This window comes from Oncorhynchus masou, chromosome 23 (genome assembly GCF_036934945.1).
Source record: "Oncorhynchus masou masou isolate Uvic2021 chromosome 23, UVic_Omas_1.1, whole genome shotgun sequence".
NCBI classification, from domain to species: Eukaryota; Metazoa; Chordata; class Actinopteri; order Salmoniformes; family Salmonidae; genus Oncorhynchus; species Oncorhynchus masou.
Window position 1 is genome coordinate 1,527,764 of NC_088234.1, and position 10,000 is coordinate 1,537,763.

The following is a 10,000-nucleotide window of genomic DNA, read 5'->3' on the forward strand; positions in this document are numbered from 1 at the left end:
TGTGTGTGTGTGTGTGTGTGCGTGTGTCTCCGCTGTGTGTGTGTGTGTGTGTGTGTGTGATACAGTAGCGTATCCTATCACTCCCAGCTATAGAATACAGATGAGCCTCAGCTTTGCAGGTGGAGCAGGGTGTGGTGAGGTGCAGCGTGGGTAATTTGACCCGGGAGAGAGACGACACCCTGGCTCATCTCTCCATCATTTCTCTTTCATTCTCTTGTTCTCTCTATCCCTCTGTTCCTTTGATGTGGCTTTATCCCCAGACTGACATACCTCTCCTTTTCCATACACTGAACTGGCTAACACACAGACACAATGTCTCTCTCACACACACACACACACACACACACACACACACACACACACACACACACACACACACACACACACACACACACACACACACACACACACACACACACACACACAAAGCTTTAGAGCAGCAGGTTGACCTCTAACCTCTATCACTCACCAAGACTTTTCTCTCCTTCCTTCTTCCCACAACTCTCCATCCCTCCCACAACCTTCCATCTTGTTGCCATCTCCCTCTAGTCTGTTACCATCTCTCTTCTGTTTCTCCCACTAGTCTGTTACCATCTCTCTTCTGTTTCTCCCTCTAGTCTGTTACCATCTCCCTCTAGTCTGTTACCATCTCTCTCTAGTCTGTTACCATCTCTCTCTCGTCTGTTACCATCTCTCTCTCGTCTGTTACCATCTCTCTTCTGTTTCTCCATCTAGTCTGTTACCATCTCTCTCTCGTCTGTTACCATCTCTCTCTCATCTGTTACCATCTCTCTTCTGTTTCTCCCTCTAGTCTGTTACCATCTCTCTTCTGTTTCTCCCTCTAGTCTGTTACCATCTCTCTTCTGTTTCTCCCTCTAGTCTGTTACCATCTCTCTTCTGTTTCTCCCTCTAGTCTGTTACCATCTCTCTCTAGTCTGTTACCATCTCTCTTCTGTTTCTCCCTCTAGTCTGTTACCTTCTGTTTCTCCCTCTAGTCTGTTACCATCTCCCTCTAGTCTGTTACCATCTCTCTTCTGTTTCTCCCTCTCGTCTGTTTATCTCTGTTACTCTCTCTGACATATTATCTCTGTTACTCTCTCTGACATATTATCTCTGTTACTCTCTCTGACATATTACATTTACATTTACATTTAAGTCATTTAGCAGACGCTCTTATCCAGAGCGACTTACAAATTGGTGAATTCACCTTCTGACATCAGTGGAACAGCCATATTATCTCTGTTACTCTCTCTGACATTATCTCTGTAACTCTCTCTGACATATTATCTCTGTTACTCTCTCTGACATATTATCTCTGTTACTCTCTCTGACATATTATCTCTGGTACTCTCTCTGACATTATCTCTGGTACTCTCTCTGACATATTATCTCTGTTACTCTCTCTGACATTATCTCTGTTATTCTCTCTGACATATTATCTCTGTTACTCTCTCTGACATATTATCTCTGTAACTCTCTCTGACATATTATCTCTGTTACTCTCTCTGACATATTATCTCTGTTACTCTCTCTGACATATTATCTCTGGTACTCTCTCTGACATTATCTCTGGTACTCTCTCTGACATATTATCTCTGTTACTCTCTCTGACATTATCTCTGTTATTCTCTCTGACATATTATCTCTGTTACTCTCTCTGACATATTATCTATGTTGCTCTCTCTGACATATTATCTCTGTTACTCTCTGACATATTATCTCTGTTACTCTCTCTGACATATTATCTCTGTTACTCTCTCTGACATATTATCTCTGTTACTCTCTCTGACATATTATCTCTGTTACTCTCTCTGGCATATTATCTCTGTTACTCTCTCTGACATTATCTCTGTAACTCTCTCTGACATATTATCTCTGTTACTCTCTCTGACATATTATCTCTGTTACTCTCTCTGACATTATCTCTGTTACTCTCTCTGACATATTATCTCTGTTACTCTCTCTGACATATTATCTCTGTTACTCTCTCTGACATTATCTCTGTTACTCTCTCTGACATTATCTCTGTTACTCTCTGACATATTATCTCTGTTACTCTCTCTGACATATTATCTCTGTTACTCTCTCTGACATATTATCTCTGTTACTCTCTCTGACATATTATCTCTGTTACTCTCTGACATATTATCTCTGTTACTCTCTCTGACATATTATCTCTGTTACTCTCTCTGACATTATCTCTGTTACTCTCTCTGACATTATCTCTGTTACTCTCTGACATATTATCTCTGTTACTCTCTCTGACATATTATCTCTGTTACTCTCTCTGACATATTATCTCTGTTACTCTCTCTGACATATTATCTCTGTTACTCTCTGACATATTATCTCTGTTACTCTCTCTGACATATTATCTCTGTTACTCTCTCTGACATGTTATCTCTGTTACTCTCTCTGACATGTTATCTCTGTTACTCTCTCTGACATGTTATCTCTGTTACTCTCTCTGACATGTTATCTCTGTTACTCTCTCTGACATATTATCTCTGTTACTCTCTCTGACATATTATCTCTGTTACTCGCTCTGACATATTATCTCTGTTACTCTCTCTGACATATTATCTCTGTTACTCTCTCTGACATTATCTCTGTTACTCTCTCTGACATATTATCTCTGTTACTCTCTGACATATTATCTCTGTTACTCTCTCTGACATGTTATCTCTGTTACTCTCTCTGACATATTATCTCTGTTACTCTCTGACATTATCTCTGTTACTCTCTCTGACATTATCTCTGTTACTCTCTCTGACATATTATCTCTGTTACTCTCTTTGACATATTATCTCTGTTACTCTCTCTCTCACCTCTGCATCGGAGGTCTGTGTCTGTAGCTTCATACCCTGGCCGACAGGCGCAGGCAGTGGCCGGCTGACCGACCCACTGTCCGTCCTCACCGCACAGCATGCTGGGAGGGCGTGCCAGCTCGCCCGGGGGGGTCACGGCGTTGTCTACACACTCTCCTTGAGCCCCCTCCACCAAGGTATGTGGAACAGTCTCAGGGAATCGGGAGAAGGAACGCGTCAGGGTGGGGCACTTCTTAAAATACACCTTGGGGACAAAATACAGGTTAGAAAATAACTGGAAAGTGAAGAAATGTATCGATTGATTGACCTCAGAATACGCACATTTGCCTGGGATTTTGTAAAACTTCAGAAAACTGCGGAATGTTGAAAGACACACAAACACTAGTTTGAGGTAAAGGTAAGGAAGTTGTTAAAGATCTCGTACCCTGACAGCCAATAAGGCCATGCAGACTCCCTGTGCCTGGAAGGCTAGGTACACGCCCCTTTTAGTCAACCGACTAATCCTGAGAGTCTTCACGTTGGACTTCCTCTCTCCGCCCCTACGAAGCAGGAAGTCAGCTGCTACTGTGTCCACCTGGGAATCAGAGGGTTAGACAGGATGGTAAACCAAGAAGGTCATCTGGAGGGGTCAGAGGGTTAGACAGGATGGTAAACCAAGGTCATCTGGAGGGGTCAGAGGGTTAGACAGGATGGTAAACCAAGGTTATCTGGAGGGGTCAGAGGGTTAGACAGGATGGTAAACCAAGAAGGTCATCTGGAGGGGTCAGAGGGTTAGACAGGATGGTAAACCAAGAAGGTCATCTGGAGGGGTCAGAGGGTTAGACAGGATGGTAAACCAAGAAGGTCATCTGGAGGGGTCAGAGGGTTAGACAGGATGGTAAACCAAGAAGGTCATTTGGAGGGGTCAGAGTGTTAGACAGGTTGGTAAACCAAGAAGGTCATCTGGAGGGGTCAGAGGGTTAGACAGGATGGTAAACCAAGAAGGTCATCTGGAGGGGTCAGAGGGTTAGACAGGATGGTAAACCAAGAAGGTCATCTGAAGGGGTCAGAGTGTTAGACAGGATGGTAAACCAAGAAGGTCATCTGGAGGGGTCAGAGGGTTAGACAGGATGGTAAACCAAGAAGGTCGTCTGGAGGGGTCAGAGGGTTAGACAGGATGGTAAACCAAGAAGGTCATCTGGAGGGGTCAGAGGGTTAGACAGGATGGTAAACCAAGAAGGTCATCTGGAGGGGTCAGAGGATTAGACAGGATGGTAAACCAAGAAGGTCATCTGGAGGGGTCAGAGGGTTAGACAGGATGGTAAACGAAGAAGGTCATCTGGAGGGGTCAGAGGGTTAGACAGGTTGGTAAACCAAGAAGGTCATCTGGAGGGGTCTTCCTGTAATGGTCCATAAACAAGGAAGGATTGTTTGTTTGGTTGGTTGGTTGGTTGGTTGGTTGTCAATGGGGACACACTCCAACCCTGTTGGCAGGTTCTCTGACTCTTAATACACTAGCTAGCTTCAAGTCAGTTGGTAGGTTCTCTAACTCTTAATACACTAGCTAGCTTCAAGTCAGTTGGTAGGTTCTCTAACTCTTAATACACTAGCTAGCTTCAAGTCAGTTGGTAGGTTCTCTAACTCTTAATACACTAGCTAGCTTCAAGTCAGTTGGTAGGTTCTCTAACTCTTAATACACTAGCTAGCTTCAAGTCAGTTGGTAGGTTCTCTAACTCTTAATACACTAGCTAGCTTCAAGTCAGTTGGTAGGTTCTCTAACTCTTAATACACTAGCTAGCTTCAAGTCAGTTGGTAGGTTCTCTAACTCTTAATACACTAGCTAGCTTCAAGTCAGTTGGTAGGTTCTCTAACTCTTAATACACTAGCTAGCTTCAAGTCAGTTGGTAGGTTCTCTAACTCTTAATACACTAGCTAGCTTCAAGTCAGTTGGTAGGTTCTCTAACTCTTAATACACTAGCTAGCTTCAAGTCAGTTGGTAGGTTCTCTAACTCTTAATACACTAGCTAGCTTCAAGTCAGTTGGTAGGTTCTCTAACTCTTAATACACTAGCTAGCTTCAAGTCAGTTGGTAGGTTCTCTAACTCTTAATACACTAGCTAGCTTCAAGTCAGTTGGTAGGTTCTCTAACTCTTAATACACTAGCTAGCTTCAAGTCAGTTGGTAGGTTCTCTAACTCTTAATACACTAGCTAGCTTCAAGTCAGTTGGTAGGTTCTCTAACTCTTAATACACTAGCTAGCTTCAAGTCAGTTGGTAGGTTCTCTAACTCTTAATACACTAGCTAGCTTCAAGTCCGTTTCTTCAGGAGTTGCGTATGGCTTCACCACATAGCCACGAAAGTGACAAAATTAGCCATTTCCATATTTGTCTAAAAATGACTTCATTTCAAAGGAGTGCTGTACTGCACTTCAGATACTCCAATCACGACGTTCTATGTATCCATGGGAACTGTACCTTAGTATAGGGGTTTTCCATCCAGGCAGGGTGTGTGTTGGTAGCTTCGTCCGTGTCTGTCTGATAGTAGTGCAGGTTGAACGTCTCTTTACAGGACCGGTGGGAGTTGAAGGGAAGAGACGAACACTCCATCATCGTAAACCTGTCAATCAATATATACATCGATACAATAATCAATCAATCAACAAGTCAATCAAATGTATTTATGAAGCCATTTTTTACATCTTCATGTGTTACAGAAACCCAGTCTAAAACCCCAAAGAGCAGGCAATGCTGAGGCAGAAGCATAGCGGCTAGCAAAAACTCTCTACAAGGAAGAAACCTAGAGAGTAACCTAGCGACCACAAACAATGAATCAACCAATCACTGAAAATATTTATAAACCAATCAACCAATCAGTGTGTCCGTACCGTATCTCTACGTAGAGCACGGAGGCAGTCCTTCGGGGGATCAGCCGGCTCCTAAGCCAATGAGAGGTGCTGCTGTCTCCAGGACACAGCTGATAAGTTCTCACGCTGGTCCCTTCATCATCCAGACCACTCATCTCCTCCCACTGAGACATCATACAATACAGGTTAGAGGGTTATGACATCATACAATACAGGTTAGAGGGTTATGACATCATACAATACAGGTTAGAGGGTTATGACATCATACAATACAGGTTAGAGGGTTATGACATCATATAATACAGGTTAGAGGGTTATGACATCATATAATACAGGTTAGAGGGTTATGACATCATATAATACAGGTTAGAGGGTTATGACATCATATAATACAGGTTAGAGGGTTATGACATCATATAATACAGGTTAGAGGGTTATGACATCATATAATACAGGTTAGAGGGTTATGACATCATATACTACAGGTTAGAGGGTTATGACATCATAGAGTGTTTTTGAGTGCCATGTATATACAGCATAAATATACATATTAAAATAAATAAAAACCCAGTCATGGGAAGCAGAACTAAAATCACCCAGAAAACAGTTACATTCCTCTACAATAAGTCCCCATCAAGACTTTAAACTGCCTGAACAGCACCAGAACATCAATACTTTAAACAGCCTGAACAGCACCAGAACATCAAGACTTTAAACTGTCCGAACAGCACCAGAACATCAAGACTTTAAACTGTCCGAACAGCACCAGAACATCAATACTTTAAACTGTCCGAACAGCACCAGAACATCAAGACTTTAAACTGTCCGAACAGCACCAGAACATCAATACTTTAAACAGCCTGAATAGCACCAGAACATCAATACTTTAAACAGCCTGAACAGCACCAGAACATCAAGACTTTAAACTGTCCGAACAGCACCAGAACATCAAGACTTTAAACTGTCTTAACAGCACCAGAACATCAAGACTTTAAACTGTCCGAACAGCACCAGAACATCAAGACTTTAAACTGTCCGAACAGCACCAGAACATCAAGACTTTAAACTGTCCGAATAGCACCAGAACATCAAGACTTTAAACTGTCCGAACAGCACCAGAACATCAAGACTTTAAACTGTCCGAACAGCACCAGAACATCAATACTTTAAACAGCCTGAATAGCACCAGAACATCAAGACTTTAAACTGTCCGAATAGCACCAGAACATCAAGACTTTAAACTGTCTTAACAGCACCAGAACATCAAGACTTTAAACTGTCCGAACAGCACCAGAACATCAAGACTTTAAACTGTCTTAACAGCACCAGAACATCAAGACTTTAAACTGTCCGAACAGCACCAGAACATCAAGACTTTAAACTGTCCGAACAGCACCAGAACATCAAGACTTTAAACTGTCCGAACAGCACCAGAACATCAAGACTTTAAACTGTCCGAATAGCACCAGAACATCAAGACTTTAAACTGCCCGAACAGCACCAGAACATCAAGACTTTAAACTGCCCGAAAAGCACCAGAACATCAAGGCTTTAAACTGCCCGAACAGCACCAGAACATCAAGGCTTTAAACTGCCCGAACAGCACCAGAACATCAAGACTTTAAACTGTCCGAACAGCACCAGAACATCAAGACTTTAAACTGTCCGAATAGCACCAGAACATCAAGACTTTAAACTGTCCGAACAGCACCAGAACATCAAGACTTTAAACTGTCCGAACAGCACCAGAACATCAAGGCTTTAAACTGCCCGAACAGCACCAGAACATCAAGACTTTAAACTGCCCGAACAGCACCAGAACATCAAGACTTTAAACTGTCCGAACAGCACCAGAACATCAAGACTTTAAACTGTCCGAACAGCACCAGAACATCAAGACTTTAAACTGTCCGAACAGCACCAGAACATCAAGACTTTAAACTGCCCGAACAGCACCAGAACATCAAGGCTTTAAACTGCCCGAACAGCACCAGAACATCAAGACTTTAAACTGCCCGAACAGCACCAGAACATCAAGACTTTAAACTGCCCGAACAGCACCAGAACATCAAGACTTTAAACTGTCCGAACAGCACCAGAACATCAAGACTTTAAACTGTCCGAACAGCACCAGAACATCAAGACTTTAAACTGTCCGAACAGCACCAGAACATCAAGACTTTAAACTGCCCGAACAGCACCAGAACATCAAGACTTTAAACTGTCCGAACAGCACCAGAACATCAAGACTTTAAACTGTCCGAACAGCACCAGAACATCAAGATGACATGTGTTATGAATTGGTTCCAGCAATACGGTGCATTAGTGTGTGTGTGTGTGTGTGTGTGTGTGTGTGTGTGTGTGTGTGTGTGTGTGTGTGTGTGTGTGTGTGTGTGTGTGTGTGTGTGTGTGTGTATACCTCAGAGTCTGTGTGTGGGTAAACGGTCCATCGTAGATCTGACGTCTCTAGTTTAGTGTTCATTACCACTTCTAGAGGAAGGAGGGAGGTGACTTAGAATTAACACAGGATCATATAATATAGAACAACATATATTAATAGAACACAATATATAATGATATAATACAAATATATATGATATAATAATATAATATAATTTAGAACAACATATATTAATAGAACACAATATATAATAATATAATACAAATATATATGATATAAAAATATAATATAAAATAGAACAACATATGCAGTGGGGCAAAAAAGTATTTAGTCAGCCATCAATTGTGCAAGTTCTCCCACTTAAAAATATGAGAGAGGCCTGTAATTTTCATCATAGGTACACTTCAACTATGACAGACAAAATTAGAAAAAAAATCCAGAAAATCACATTGTAGGATTTTTTATGAACTTATTTGCACATTATGGTGTAAAATAAGTACTTGGTCACCTACAAAAAAGCAAGATTTCTGGCTCTCACAGACCTGTAACTTCTTGTTTAAAAGGCTCCTCTGTCCTCCACTCGTTACCTGTATTAATGGCACCTGTTTGAACTTGTTATCAGTATAAAGGACACCTGTCCACAACCTCAAACAGTCACACTCCAAACTCAACTTCAAACCAAGCTGCTTACCTATTGCAGATTCAGTCTTCCCAGCCTGGTGCAGGTCTACAATTTTGTTTCTGGTGTCCTTTGACAGCTCTTTGGTCTTGGTCATAATGGAGTTTGGAGTGTGACTGTTTGAGGTTGTGGACAGGTGCCTTTTATATTGATAACAAGTTCAAAAAGGTGCCATTAATACAGGTAATTAGTGGAGGACAGATTCAGGTCTGGGGAACGTGGGGGCCAGTCCATAGCATCAATGCCATCCTCTTGCAGGAACTGCTGACACACTCCAGCCACATGAGGTCTAGCATTGTCTTGCATTAGGAGGAACCCAGGGCCAACCGCACCAGCATATGGTCTCACAAGGGGTCTGAGGATCTCATCTCGGTACCTAATGGCAGTCAGGCTACCTCTGGTCGAGCACATGGAGGGCTGTGCAGCCCCCCAAAGAAATGCCACCCCACACCATGACTGACCCACCGCCAAACCGGTCATGCTGGAGGATGTTGCAGGTATATGGAGTTGGGTTGGATATAGTCATGGATATAGTATTTTGAGTTGGGTTGGATATAGTCATGGATACAGTATTTGGAGTTGGGTTGGATACACACTGCTCAAAAAAATAAAGGGAACACTAAAATAACACATGCTAGATCTGAATGAATGAAATATTCTTATTAAATACTTTTTCTTTACATAGTTGAATGTGCTGACAACAAAATCACACAAAAATGATCAATGGAAATCAAATTTATCAACCCATGGAGGTCTGGATTTGGAGTCACACTCAAAATTAAAGTGGAACACCACACTACAGGCTGATCCTGTTATATAAAATAGAACAACACATAATAATAGAGCATAATATATAATAATATATAAGAAGAAAATACAAATATATATAATATAATAATATAATACAAAATATAAAATAAAATAATAAAATATATAATATAATATAAAATATATAATAATACAATATAAAATATAATAATATAATATAAAATTTAGAATATAATAATATAATAAAAAATATAATAATATAATATAAAATATCATAATATAATATAAAATATATAATATAATATAAAATATATAATATAATATAAAATACAATAATATAAAATATATAATAAAATAATATAATATATATACTATAATAATATAATATAAAATATAATAATATAATATAAAATATTATAATATAAAATATATAATATAATATAAAATATCTAATATAATAATATAATATAAAATATAATAATA

At 40.4% G+C, this 10,000-nt stretch overlaps 1 pseudogene; it reads right to left on the reverse strand.

Annotated features, from left to right (window-relative positions):
* Nucleotides 1-10,000, reverse strand: part of LOC135511220 (ephrin type-B receptor 4b-like) — a 99,451-nt pseudogene that overhangs the window by 71,090 nt on the left and 18,361 nt on the right.